Below are 14,585 nucleotides of genomic sequence, written 5' to 3' on the forward strand. Positions count from 1 at the left end.
GCATCATGTGTTTTGCCTTTGTGGAATTTGGTAGTGTAATGATATAGTAATTGTCAAGTTAATTATCGTTTCCTCATTTGATGTATATGGCCCAATAAATTGTTTACATGATCGGGTTGTTTACCATTCATATTTGTTTACAAAAATTATTTACAAATCACTGGAGCAATCATTGATATTGACGAAATGATTAAAACTTTCTATTAGACTTGCATTATGATTCAAAATTATCATAATCTACGGTGCGAAATTTAAATTTCTACGGTGTTTCAGTAGTAACCATATATACAGACACAAAAATTACTCACACATTGATATATTGTTGTTCTTAGAAGTTCTTTGGAATTGTTGGATTGACACTTTTGAATTTATGAACAACATCATACTACTTTGTGAACTAATCTTAAATAATATTCGGTTTGGATTTAGGAGAAAAATCCTGACAAAGAAAAATCTAGAATAGGACCATCAGATATTATAAAGTCTATAGGTGGCATTTCAACTTGTATAATATTTCTGGTAAAATTGTACAATAAATCTGGTAAAATTTATCATTGGTTCTTGTCTTTTTGTTTGCTATAATCTAAAAGTGATTTCTGGCAATACAGTTATTTGTTTAAACAACTTTTGTTTTGGTGGAACCCTGATGCAAAGGTCATTGTTGTTATCCAAAATAAATTGTGACTGCATTGGTAATCGTAGGTTGAATAAAAAGACAATTATAATGCAAAGTAATAAAATCAAACATTGTCAAAATACAGCCAATAGCGTGGAAGACATAACTATCAACATGATAAAATAAATTGGTCCTTACATGTTAACACTGCGTGGATTGATAATACTTTCTTAAAAATGTTTTCAGCTCTATTTTGTATTCCTGTCGTGTAACTCATTAAATTACAGATGACCAAGAGTAACAAAAACAATACATTGATGTGTCAGAATGACATGTATGGCCTCGTTTTCAAAAACGGTTGCAAGCTCAATATGGGAAGGACTTTAAAAAATAGTCTTAATAACTGTTTTAATATAACTAATTTGTTAAAGCTCAACTCATAGGTATGATTTCGGCAAAATTCAGAGTATTGAAACCTAATTTAAACATCATATGTTACTCATCACAAACTAAAAATCAACTCAAAAAAACGTTTCGGAACCAAACGTATAAACATGTTATTTTCACAAAATTTTCCAACTTTAGCGCTTAATTTCTGCCAAAATCAGCGGATTGGAACGAAACGTTAATCAGTCTGTAGCTTATATTAGATTCACATACTAAAGACCAACAGTCTGTAAATGCGTTTAGGTAACATTCCGTCTATAGCTTGTTGTCGAATGATTGAACGATGGAATGACGAACAAGGGTTAAACTACATGGTCCCGATGTTTCTCAGAAGTACATGTATCGATTTATTTATTATTATATCATGAACAGTATTATTGAGGAACACTGTGATCCTTTTCGACATGTTCGAGTCTGAAAATTATGGTCCAAAACATTATGTGAAAATAATGGTTTTTCAGACCTAGTTACATGCAGATACCAGATTAACTCAGATATAATAATATAACGAATATCTAACGAAAGACAAATAAAAATGTGAACCCTCTACAATAAATAGAAAACAAATAATATTTGATCTATAGAACAGTTACCAAGATCGTTATAAAATGTATAAGATAATGCAAATACAGTAAACTGAAATGATATGGACAAATGTAATTCTATTTGGACAAAAACATATAGAAATAAGAATGTCATATCAGCTTTGAAATACTAAATTAAACAAAATTTTCCAAGCACGCTTCAAGGAAAAACGTTTAACAACGATATTCATTAAATATTCTAAAAAAAATGTCTGTAATAAATCAGTGAATGGATCATGTCATCTTGAATACAGATCAGATAAATATAACTGGTTAAAATTTTACAATTGTTGTGATTGAATGAGTGTAGTACTTTGGACCTGTTATACAAATTTAGTCACTCCCATCAATATTGAGGTTTGAATCATTTCCTTATAAACCTGTGAACATTTAACAGGTAAAATTTCGATATTTTCGATACAACTCACAATTGGATGTTGTTAAACATACGATTCAACTAACAAATAAACAAATGTATAATTCAATAATGACGTGAAATGTGACCTTCTGATATTAAAGACTAAGACAACAAATGAGGAAAAAAAGAAAGAAGCGGCAATGCAAATAGATGAAAAAAATCTACAACAGCTAAACGAATATCCTCAGTCTTACTGAACCGTATTCCAAACATAAGTTCAACCGTAGTTAATCGAGTCATAGGTACTTTATTCATATGATTTGCACCACGTGACTTTTGCCCTTTTGATTAAATTGCTTCTCTTAATGTCATATTGAAATTATAAATTATATCCAATTTTCGGATAATCAAGTCCATTTCCGTCATGGATCTAAGACTAATGAGTTTTGGAAACTTCCTTTGACGGATATTTACAAAACTGTTTTGTAAATCTGAGGGAAAATGCTGAAAATTTGACTTTTTACAAAATGATAAGGTTGAAATCATCATGTTTTAAAAGAATTTGGACGTAAACTTAAGAAAGCAGGTAGTTTTACAATTATTAAGCTTTGAAATTCAACATGCAAGTTGTTTCGCCTTTATGCGGACAAATCATGAACAATATCTTCTTGTATCTTGATTTCTGTCCTGAACCTTGCGTTTCGACGATTTTTATGCGCGTCTGGCGTATTAAATTATAATCCTGGTACTTTTGATAACTATTTAGCTATTTTATATAGCAATTATAAGTCGGTTACGCTTGCGATTTTTAAACTAAAAATGCTGAAAGTTCTCAAAGTTACTGTAGTCAATGTTTTTTTTAACACGAAAAGAACCCTAAAAACCTGTACCCGTACAAATTGTTGATACAGCATATGAATTGGCATATTGACATTTTTAATTTAGAGGCATATATAATGCTAATGTAATGGCTGCCGTTATGGTAAGACAAAATGGCCGTTATGCAAATAAGCAAAATACCCCAAATTTTGCCATATGTTCCGCCTTCTAAAGTCAGCGGTTTACTCGGTTATGACAAAGGATGCACTGCATCTATAGAAAATGATTGAGAAAGATTCACGTTAATGTCATCAATTAATATATGTCCGTGCAACGCCGGCAATAATACTATACTCAGTGATCCTGGGACCTATTGATAACTATTGGAGAGCCTTTCCGCTCTTCATTTCCTGTGACATTATATAAAAATCTGATGCCTCATTTATTGTGTTTATCATCGAATCAATGTGTGGTTTAAGATATGTAGGACCAATCAATGTGTGGTTTAAGATATGTAGGACCAACGGGTTTTTGTTAAGCAAATGTTTTAAATTTTGTATCATCTGACGAAAACATAAGAAGCCAAAAACACAATATTCAATTTAGAAATGCCAACCAATCAAACCGTTCAGAAAAATAAACGACAATGAAATTAATGAATTAAAATTAAAATCAGCTTTGAAACTGCGAACTACACGCAACTAGTTTCCTTGGTCTATACGAAGAAATATTAGGGATATTCGAATATCACATTTTGAAAATAGTTTAGAAATGAATTTATAAAGTGATTTTTTTATATCTTTTTCTTCTTCATGGATTGACATTATACATATTCATCTATGGTTGCACACAATAAAGCTAGCGAAAGAAATAAGAATGATCAAGCAAATGAGAGAGAAAAAAACAATACGATACGACATTACAGATTAAATTATATAAGTATAACATTTTCACTGAGTAAAGATAATTGTAATAACAGTACAAGCATATCGATACACCAATAATTAATTTCATTCAGTGACTTTAACATAAGAGTTCCAGTATACATGTATGTTGTGTTCATTTGCACACATTATTTGTTTTGGCAAAAATGCTTTTTAAAGTCAAATCGTCTTTTATAAAATATTAAGTCCCTCTCTATTAGGTTGCATCTTTGATATGTACTTTGCTAGTGAAATGACTATTATAGATATTAGTTTTCATATGGGCCAAAAATTACAATATCCATATTTATTGAAATATCAATATGTGTTGCTTCATAAATTCAAACATTGATTTATACTACAATATGACAAACCACCCACAGTAGGTGTTTTATAGTTCCTGATTGTCTACTACAATTTGACAAACCACCCACAGCAGGTGTTCTATAGTTCCTGATTGTCTACAACAATATGACAAACCACCCACAGTAGGTGTTCTATAGTTCCTGATTGTCTACTACAATATGACAAACCACCCACAGTAGGTGTTCTATAGTTCCTGATTGTCTACTACAATATGACAAACCACCCACAGTAGGTGTTCTATATTTCCTGATTGTCTACTACAATATGACAAACCACCCACAGTAGGTGTTCTATAATTCCTGATTGTCTACTACAATATGACAAACCACCCACAGCAGGTGTTCTATTGTTCCTAATTGTCTACTACAATATGACAATCCACCCACAGTAGGTGTTCTTTAGTTCCTGATTGTCTAATACAATATGACAAACTACCCGCAGTACGTGTTCTATAGTTCCTGATTGTCTACTACAATATGACAAACCACCCACAGTAGGTGTTCTATAGTTCCTGATTGTCTACTACAATATGACAAACCACCCACAGTAGGTGTTTTATAGTTCCTGATTGTCTACTACAATATGACAAACCACCCACAGTACGTGTTTTAAAGTTCCTGATTGTCTATTACAATATGACAAACCACCCACAGTAGGTGTTTTATAGTTCCTGATTGTCTACTACAATATGACAAACCACCCACAGTAGGTGTTCTATAGTTCCTGATTGTCTACTACAATATGACAATATGACAAACCACCCACAGCACGTGTTCTATAGTTCCTGATTGTCTACTACAATATGACAAACCACCCACAGTAGGTGTTCTATAGTTCCTGATTGTCTACTACAATATGACAAACCACCCACAGTAGGTGTTCTATAGTTCCTGATTGTCTACTACGATATGACAAACCAACCACAGTACGTGTTCTATAATTCCAAATTGTTTACTACAATATGACAAACCACCCACAGAAGGTGTTCTATAGTTCCTGATTGTCTACTACGATATGACAAACCACCCACAGTACGTGTTATGTAGTTCCTGATTGTCTACTACAATATGACAAACCACCCACAGTAGGTGTTCTATAATTCTTAATTGTCTACTACAATATGACAAACCACCCACAGTAGGTGTTCTATAGTTCCTGATTGTCTACTACAATATGACAAACCACCCACAGTAGGTGTGTTATAGTTCCTGATTGTCTACTACAATATGACAAACCACCTACAGTAGGTGTTATATAGTTCCTGATTGTCTACTACAATATAACAAACCACCCACAGTAGGTGTTCTATAGTTCCTGATTGTCTACTACAATATGACAAACCACCCACAGCAGGTGTTCTATAGTTCCTGATTGTCTACAACAATATGACAAACCAACCTCAGTAGGTGTTCTATAGTTCCTGATTGTCTACTACGATATGACAAACCACCCACAGTAGGTGTTCTATAGTTCCTGATTGTCTACTACGATATGACAAACCACCCACAGTAGGTGTTCTATAGTTCCTGATTATCTACTACAATATGACTAACCACCCACAGTAGGTGTTCTATAGTTCCTGATTGTCTACTACGATATGACAAACCACCCACAGTAGGTGTTCTATAGTTCCTGATTATCTACTACAATATGACTAACCACCAACAGTACGTGTTATATATTTTCTGATTGTCTTCTACAATAAGACAAACCACCCACAGTAGGTGTTCTATAGTTCCTGATTGTCTACTACAATATGACAAACCCCCCAGAGTAGATGTTATATAGTTCCTGATTGTCTACTACAATATGACAAACCACCCACAGTAGGTGTTCTATACTTCCTGATTGTCTACTACAATATCACAAACCACCTACAGTAGGTGTTCTATAGTTCCTGATTATCTACTACAATATGACTAACCACCAACAGTACGTGTTATATATTTTCTGATTGTCTTCTACAATAAGACAAACCACCCACAGTAGGTGTTCTATAGTTCCTGATTGTCTACTACAATATGACAAACCCCCCAGAGTAGATGTTATATAGTTCCTGATTGTCTACTACAATATGACAAACCACCCACAGTAGGTGTTCTATACTTCCTGATTGTCTACTACAATATCACAAACCACCTACAGTAGGTGTTCTATAGTTCCTGATTGTCTACTACGATATGACAAACCACCCACAGTAGGTGTTCTATAGTTCCTGATTGTCTACTACGATATGACAAACCACCCACAGTAGGTGTTCTATAGTTCCTGATTATCTACTACAATATGACTAACCACCAACAGTACGTGTTATATATTTCCTGATTGTCTTCTACAATAAGACAAACCACCCACAGTAGGTGTTCTATAGTTCCTGATTGTCTACTACAATATGACAAACCCCCCAGAGTAGGTGTTCTATAGTTCCTGATTGTCTACTACAATATGACAAACTACCCACAGTAGGTGTTCTATAGTTCCTGATTGTCTACTACAATATGACAAACCATCCACAGTAGGTCTTCTATAGTTCCTGATTGTCTACTACAATATGACAAACCACCCACAGTAGGTGTTCTATAGTTCCTGATTGTCTACTATAATATGACAAACCACCCACAGCAGGTGTTCTATAGTTCCTGATTGTCTACTACAATATGACAAACAACCCACAGTAGGTGTTCTATAGTTCCTGATTGTCTACTACAATATGACAAACTACCCACAGTAGGTGTTCTATAGTTCCTGATTGTCTACTACAATATGACAAACCATCCACAATAGGTCTTCTATGGTTCCTGATTGTCTACTACAATATGACAAACCACCCACAGTAGGTGTTCTATAGTTCCTGATTGTCTACTATAATATGACAAACCACCCACAGCAGGTTTTCTATAGTTCCTGATTGTCTACTACAATATGACAAACAACCCACAGTAGGTGTGTTATAGTTCCTGATTGTCTATTACGATATGACAAACCACCCACAGTAGGTGTTCTATAGTTCCTGATTGTCTACTACAATATGACAAACCACCCACAGTAGGTGTTCTATAGTTCCTGATTGTCTACTACAATATGACAAACAACCCACAGTAGGTGTGTTGTAGTTCCTGATTGTCTATTACGATATGACAAACCACCCACAGTACGTGTTATATAGTTCCTGATTGTCTACTACAATATGACAAACCACCCACAGTAGGTGTTCTATAGTTCCTGATTATCTACTACAATATGACGAACCACCCACAGTACGTGTTATATAGTTCCTAATTGTCTGCTACAATATGTCAAACCACCCACAGTAGGTGTTTTATAGTTCCTGATTGTCTACTACAATATTACAAACCACCCGCAGCAGGTTTTCCATAGTTCCTGATTGTCTACTACAATATTACAAACCACCCGCAGCAGGTTTTCCATAGTTCCTGATTGTTCCTTGCAAAATGTTCAGGACTAACACTGTACAAGGTTCATTCTTAAAAGTCAACATGAAAACATAACACCCTGTCAATCATTCGGTATTAAAACGAACAAAGCTTTATTTGTTTTTGAAAAAATAAAAATCTAGTTAAATCCATCATTGGTTCTTGTCATTGTTGGTTTTAATCTAAAGGGGAATTCTGTCAATATTGTTATCTGTTTTAACACCAATGGTTATGAGGAAGGAATCATTGTGCAAAGGTCAATGTTGTTATTCAAAACAACTTGTGACGGCATTGGCAATCGTAGGTTAAATAAAAGGACAATTATAAGACCTAGCAATGAAATAAAACAAAATGCAGCAAATAGCGCGGTAGAAATAACCATCAACATGGTAAAATAAACTATCCTTCACACATTAACACTGTGTGGATTGATTACGGTTTCTTAGATAGGTACTCCAGCTCCACTTGGTACTCCTGTCTTGTAACTCATCAAAATGTAGATGACAAAGAGTTAAATGAAGCAAAAACAATACCAAGATGTGGTGTTAGACAGACACTTAATTATGGTCCCGTTTTCAAAAACGGTTGCAAGCTCATTACTAGAAGGATTTCACGAAAAGATCTTTATAACTGTTATAACTCGGATTTGTCGAGGTTTAAATCCCGTGATTTCTAAAAATTTAGAGGAATAGAACCTAATGTAATAAATGATCTATAGCTCATCACAATAGACTCACAAACTAAAAATCAACTCAAAATATTTGAATGCATTAAGGAACATTCTGATATTAACGACAACAGATGACGAAAACAAAAAGAAGTGACAATACAAATAGATGAAAAAGATATGATACCACAGCTTAACGAATATCCTCAGTCTTACTGAACCGTATTCCAAACATAAGTTCAACTCTAGTCAATCAAATCATATGGCTTAATCAAGGGTACGTTATTCCTATGAGTTGCACAACGTGACTTTGGACCTTTTTATGTGAAGATTGCATTTATAACCCTTATCAATGAAAAAGTGTATTTTCGAATTTTCCTTGTTACATACTGTTTCAGAATGTTGTTAAAATATTTTTAGGTCATACAAATTTAAAAGAATTGGACAAAATGCACAATAAATTACTTTAAGTTAGTAACATAATAGCAATCCTTAATGCCACATCGGATTCGAAATTTGCAAATATATATGCAAAATTAAAATGTTAAATATTATAATACCGATAATGCTATTGTATTTAGATTTGACTTTGTATTTTTTTCACTAGAATTATTCATTTAGTTAGCACATTTTTCTACATGGTTCTGTTTCCTGTATCCATATCTACCCTCAATTTTCCTGCTAAACTTAGCTATCACAGTGAAGCCTAACAATCTAAATAGATGTTGGAAGATGTGGTATGAGTGCCTTATCCCTATGACATCGCCTTGTATAGTCTAGTTTTAAACAAGAGTCTTTTAGGATTTATTATATTCATAAGAAGTATACATTGAGTACTCATTTGTTCATTTCTTTATTACAGGGGCAGTGAAATAATTTTTATGAAGATTTGCTACACTGGATAAGAATTAAACAAAAGACGGATTCAGAAAAAGTGCCAAATGAAAGTGTAGCAGAAAACAAAAGGAACACTCTTGTGAATACAACCTATGTTAGATTACAAAACTAGGAAATAACGGTATAAACCTAATGAATTGAAATTACAGAACTAGGAAGTAAGTGTATGAACATGATGAAGTGAATTACAAAACTAGGAAATAATTGTATGAACCGAATGAAGTGAAATTACAGAACTAGGAAATAACTGATGTCAGAAGTGAATTACAGAACTAGTAAATATATGTATGAACCTGATGAAGTGAATTACATTTACAGAAATGAAACATCATGGATATACTTTATAATTTTCATTCTAGATCTGATGTTGCAACGTGTAGATACATAAAATTAAACTTTTAAGAATTTTCTCCTTGTCTAGATAAAATAAATTATGTATTGGTATTCATATCTTTGTATTCATTATTTAAGAAAAATAGGTAACATGGATGTGTTGATTTAATTCATTCAAATATGGGTACAATTCCTGGCGAGAAAGATTAATTGATTGTTATTTGCTAAAACGTCCAGTGGCAAAATGTTCATGCATGTTCAGGAAGATGGAGAGAAAAACAACGTTGAGCCAATGAATGTAGATACGTTGGGCCATTGTTGTGCCAACATACAAAGGTGGTCTGGGACTAGGCTAAATTTGGGTTCCAGATTGATAACAAATGATTATATTTAGGTTCCAGATTGGTTACACAAGGTTCTATAAAGGTTTCTGATTGGTTACACAAGGTTCTATTAAGTTTCCAGATTGGTTATTCAAGGTTCTATCAAGGTTCCAGTTTGGTTACACAAGGTTCTATTTAGGTTACAGGTTGGTTTTCCATAACGTTATATCATAACGTTCTTACAACGTAACTGGTAATCCACACTTTTACGTTCCTACAATGTTAAATCACAACGTTCTCACAACGAAACAGAAACGTTCCTGGAACATTTCCTGAACGTTTTTGTGTTTTGTTGGATGTTACATATTTTTTTTTCGTCCATTTTTTGTACATAAATTAAGCCGTTAGTTTTCTCGTTTAAATTGTTTTACATTGTCATTTCGTGGCCTTTTATAGCGGTATAGGCTTTGCTTATTGTTGAATGCCGTACGGTGACCAATAGGTGTTTTTTCTGTGTTTTTCGGTTTCTTGTGGAGAGTTTTCTCATTGACAATCATTCCACATCTTCTTCTTTTTTTTATATAAGAGGAGAACAACGACACAACAGAAACACTAAAATGCAACAAACACAGAAACAAACTTTAAGATAACAATAGCCATTTTCAAGAAGTCAGACAAAGGTTCAAAAGTCGTGTATAATACAATTTTAAACCAAGGTTAAGTTCAGTTGAAATTGCAGATGATCAAAATTTTAAGGAATGTTTGAAATTGCAAAAACAAAACACAATGTGTTATTAAGTTTTTCAAAAACAATTTCAATACCGACTGATTGACCGGGTTTTATCAACTAATATTGACTTTTTAGAATGAACCTTTTGCAGTGCAAGGAAGAACCAGAAACTATAGAACACCTACTCATGCTACTGTGGGTGGTTTGTCATATTGTAGTAGAAATCAATCTGGTTCTGTCTGAATGTTTGGATTTATGAAGCAACACCTATTGATATTCCAATAAATAAGGATATTGTTATCTTTGGTCCATATGAAAACTATCATCTATGATAGTCATTTTACTGGAAAAGAATATATCAAAGACGCAAGATAAAAATAGATGATAGTTTTCATATGGACCAAAGATAACAATATCCTTATTTATTGGAATATCAATAGGTGTTGCTTCATAAATCCAAACATTCAGACAGAACCAGATTGATTTCTACTACAATATGACAAACCACCCACAGTAGCATGAGTAGGTGTTCTATAGTTTCTGGTTCTTCCTTGCACTGCAAAAGGTTCATTCTAAAAAGTCAATATTAGTTGATAAAACCCGGTCAATCAGTCGGTATTGAAATTGTTTTTGAAAAACTTAATAACACATTGTGTTTTGTTTTTGCAATTTCAAACATTCCTTAAAATTTTGATCATCTGCAATTTCAACTGAACTTAACCTTGGTTTAAAATTGTATTATACACGACTTTTGAACCTTTGTCTGACTTCTTGAAAATGGCTATTGTTATCTTAAAGTTTGTTTCTGTGTTTGTTGCATTTTAGTGTTTCTGTTGTGTCGTTGTTCTTCTCTTATATAAAAAAAAGAAGAAGATGTGGAATGATTGTCAATGAGAAAACTCTCCACAAGAAACCGAAAAACACAGAAAAAACACCTATTGGTCACCGTACGGCATTCAACAATAAGCAAAGCCTATACCGCTATAAAAGGCCACGAAATGACAATGTAAAACAATTTAAACGAGAAAACTAACGGCCTAATTTATGTACAAAAAATGGACGAAAAAAAAATATGTAACATCCAACAAAACACAAAAACGTTCAGGAAATGTTCCAGGAACGTTTCTGTTTCGTTGTGAGAACGTTGTGATTTAACATTGTAGGAACGTAAAAGTGTGGATTACCAGTTACGTTGTAAGAACGTTATGATATAACGTTATGGAAAACCAACCTGTAACCTAAATAGAACCTTGTGTAACCAAACTGGAACCTTGATAGAACCTTGAATAACCAATCTGGAAACTTAATAGAACCTTGTGTAACCAATCAGAAACCTTTATAGAACCTTGTGTAACCAATCTGGAACCTAAATATAATCATTTGTTATCAATCTGGAACCCAAATTTAGCCTAGTCCCAGACCACCTTTGTATGTTGGCACAACAATGGCCCAACGTATCTACATTCATTGGCTCAACGTTGTTTTTCTCTCCATCTTCCTGAACATGCATGAACATTTTGCCACTGGACGTTTTAGCAAATAACAATCAATTAATCTTTCTCGCCAGGAATTGTACCCATATTTGAATGAATTAAATCAACACATCCATGTTACCTATTTTTCTTAAATAATGAATACAAAGATATGAATACCAATACATAATTTATTTTATCTAGACAAGGAGAAAATTCTTAAAAGTTTAATTTTATGTATCTACACGTTGCAACATCAGATCTAGAATGAAAATTATAAAGTATATCCATGATGTTTCATTTCTGTAAATGTAATTCACTTCATCAGGTTCATACATATATTTACTAGTTCTGTAATTCACTTCTGACATCAGTTATTTCCTAGTTCTGTAATTTCACTTCATTCGGTTCATACAATTATTTCCTAGTTTTGTAATTCACTTCATCATGTTCATACACTTACTTCCTAGTTCTGTAATTTCAATTCATTAGGTTTATACCGTTATTTCCTAGTTTTGTAATCTAACATAGGTTGTATTCACAAGAGTGTTCCTTTTGTTTTCTGCTACACTTTCATTTGGCACTTTTTCTGAATCCGTCTTTTGTTTAATTCTTATCCAGTGTAGCAAATCTTCATAAAAATTATTTCACTGCCCCTGTAATAAAGAAATGAACAAATGAGTACTCAATGTATACTTCTTATGAATATAATAAATCCTAAAAGACTCTTGTTTAAAACTAGACTATACAAGGCGATGTCATAGGGATAAGGCACTCATACCACATCTTCCAACATCTATTTAGATTGTTAGGCTTCACTGTGATAGCTAAGTTTAGCAGGAAAATTGAGGGTAGATATGGATACAGGAAACAGAACCATGTAGAAAAATGTGCTAACTAAATGAATAATTCTAGTGAAAAAAATACAAAGTCAAATCTAAATACAATAGCATTATCGGTATTATAATATTTAACATTTTAATTTTGCATATATATTTGCAAATTTCGAATCCGATGTGGCATTAAGGATTGCTATTATGTTACTAACTTAAAGTAATTTATTGTGCATTTTGTCCAATTCTTTTAAATTTGTATGACCTAAAAATATTTTAACAACATTCTGAAACAGTATGTAACAAGGAAAATTCGAAAATACACTTTTTCATTGATAAGGGTTATAAATGCAATCTTCACATCTAACAAAGATTTCAGAAATAAAATAAGTTTTATTTGTGGTTAAAAAACATGTATTATTTGTCATTCATAATCATATACGTATACATGGTATATCAGAATTGTTAAAGTAACAATCTACTTACATGTTTCTTTCTCTTTAGATGATGCGATTTTTTCTTTTGTTTTCTTTGTTATCTTTGTTATGCTTTCTTACAAATACACGACAGGAAATAGTCTCAAAAGTGACTATCCCATTACACTTACATTTCCTATAACCTTAATTACCATAGCAACTATCTTTGAAATTTGTCTAACATCTGGTCAACATCATTCTACAGGTCAACCTTATCAGAATATGCTTGATTAACATAATGGCTGTATCAAATATCATTATGTATATAATTGCTAATTATGTTTCACATATTAAAGTTGAATGAAAAAAGTTCTAATAAATAATGAGAATAATGAATTTTAACTTTTAATCGAGTAATCTATATGTTTAAGGAATAAACAGTTATTTTGTTCTTAATACAGTGTCGGTTTTTTAGTTTTAAAAACTATTAGCATTCACTTTCTGAAACAAAATAAAGGTTTGATTAACATGCAAGACGGCAAACATCTTCATGATCTTACTTACATTTTTTGCTATTAATTTGCTATTTTTCTTATTTTTTTGGAAAGATTATTTTTTCAAAAAAAATGAGGAACATTATTCGAACGTTTTAAGAATGTTAGTAAAGTAACGTTAAAAAGTAACTAATATTAAACGTTTCTACAACGTCAAATATAAGAGGAGAACTACAACACAACATTAAAATGTAACACACACAGAAACGAAAAATAACATAACAATGGCCATTTTTTTTACTTGATTCACGACATTTTTAGGAAAAAAATGGTAGGTTGAACCTGGTTTTGTGGCCTTCCAAACCTCCTCGTTTCTGTGTGTGTTACATTTTAATGTTGTGTTGTAGTTCTCCTCTTATATTTGATGTGTTTCCCTCAGTTTTAGTTTGTTACACGGATTTGTGTTTTCTCTATCGATTTAGGAATTTATATCAGCGGTATACTACTGTTCCCACGTCTCGTCTACAAAAGACCAACCAGCGTTGCTCTAGCTGATAAAAAAAGTTCGAAAGCCAAAAAAGCTACAAAGTTGAAAAGCATTGACGACCAAGATTTTCAAAAAGTTGTGCCAAATATAGGATTTTCTGCCTAGGATAAGAGCATCCTTATCATTTAGAATAATTCATACTTTTGTAAAATGACTATACATGTATATTAGATATAAATGATAAAACTGGTGTCTAACTACAAAAAAAAACTGACTGATACATATCCTTTTACAAGCATATAAAAATTCACAACTGGTATTTTTTCCTCTTTCAGTGTTGATTCCTATAGATTGTAATCTTTTTAGTGATATTTTAATCCAATAAA

The 14,585-nt window shown here is 32.6% G+C and overlaps 1 long non-coding RNA gene across 1 annotated transcript; it reads right to left on the reverse strand.

Moving 5' to 3' along the window:
• Positions 1 to 12,142: 12,142 nt before the first annotated feature.
• Positions 12,143 to 13,340, reverse strand: LOC134695766 (uncharacterized). Its single transcript, XR_010102843.1, has 2 exons — positions 13,289 to 13,340; positions 12,143 to 12,625 (listed from the first exon to the last, which is right to left on the reverse strand). It is a non-coding gene; the product is annotated as an uncharacterized LOC134695766 (long non-coding RNA).
• Positions 13,341 to 14,585: the final 1,245 nt, after the last annotated feature.

Source organism: Mytilus trossulus, chromosome 14 (assembly GCF_036588685.1).
Source record: "Mytilus trossulus isolate FHL-02 chromosome 14, PNRI_Mtr1.1.1.hap1, whole genome shotgun sequence".
In the NCBI taxonomy this organism is placed as follows: Eukaryota; Metazoa; Mollusca; class Bivalvia; order Mytilida; family Mytilidae; genus Mytilus; species Mytilus trossulus.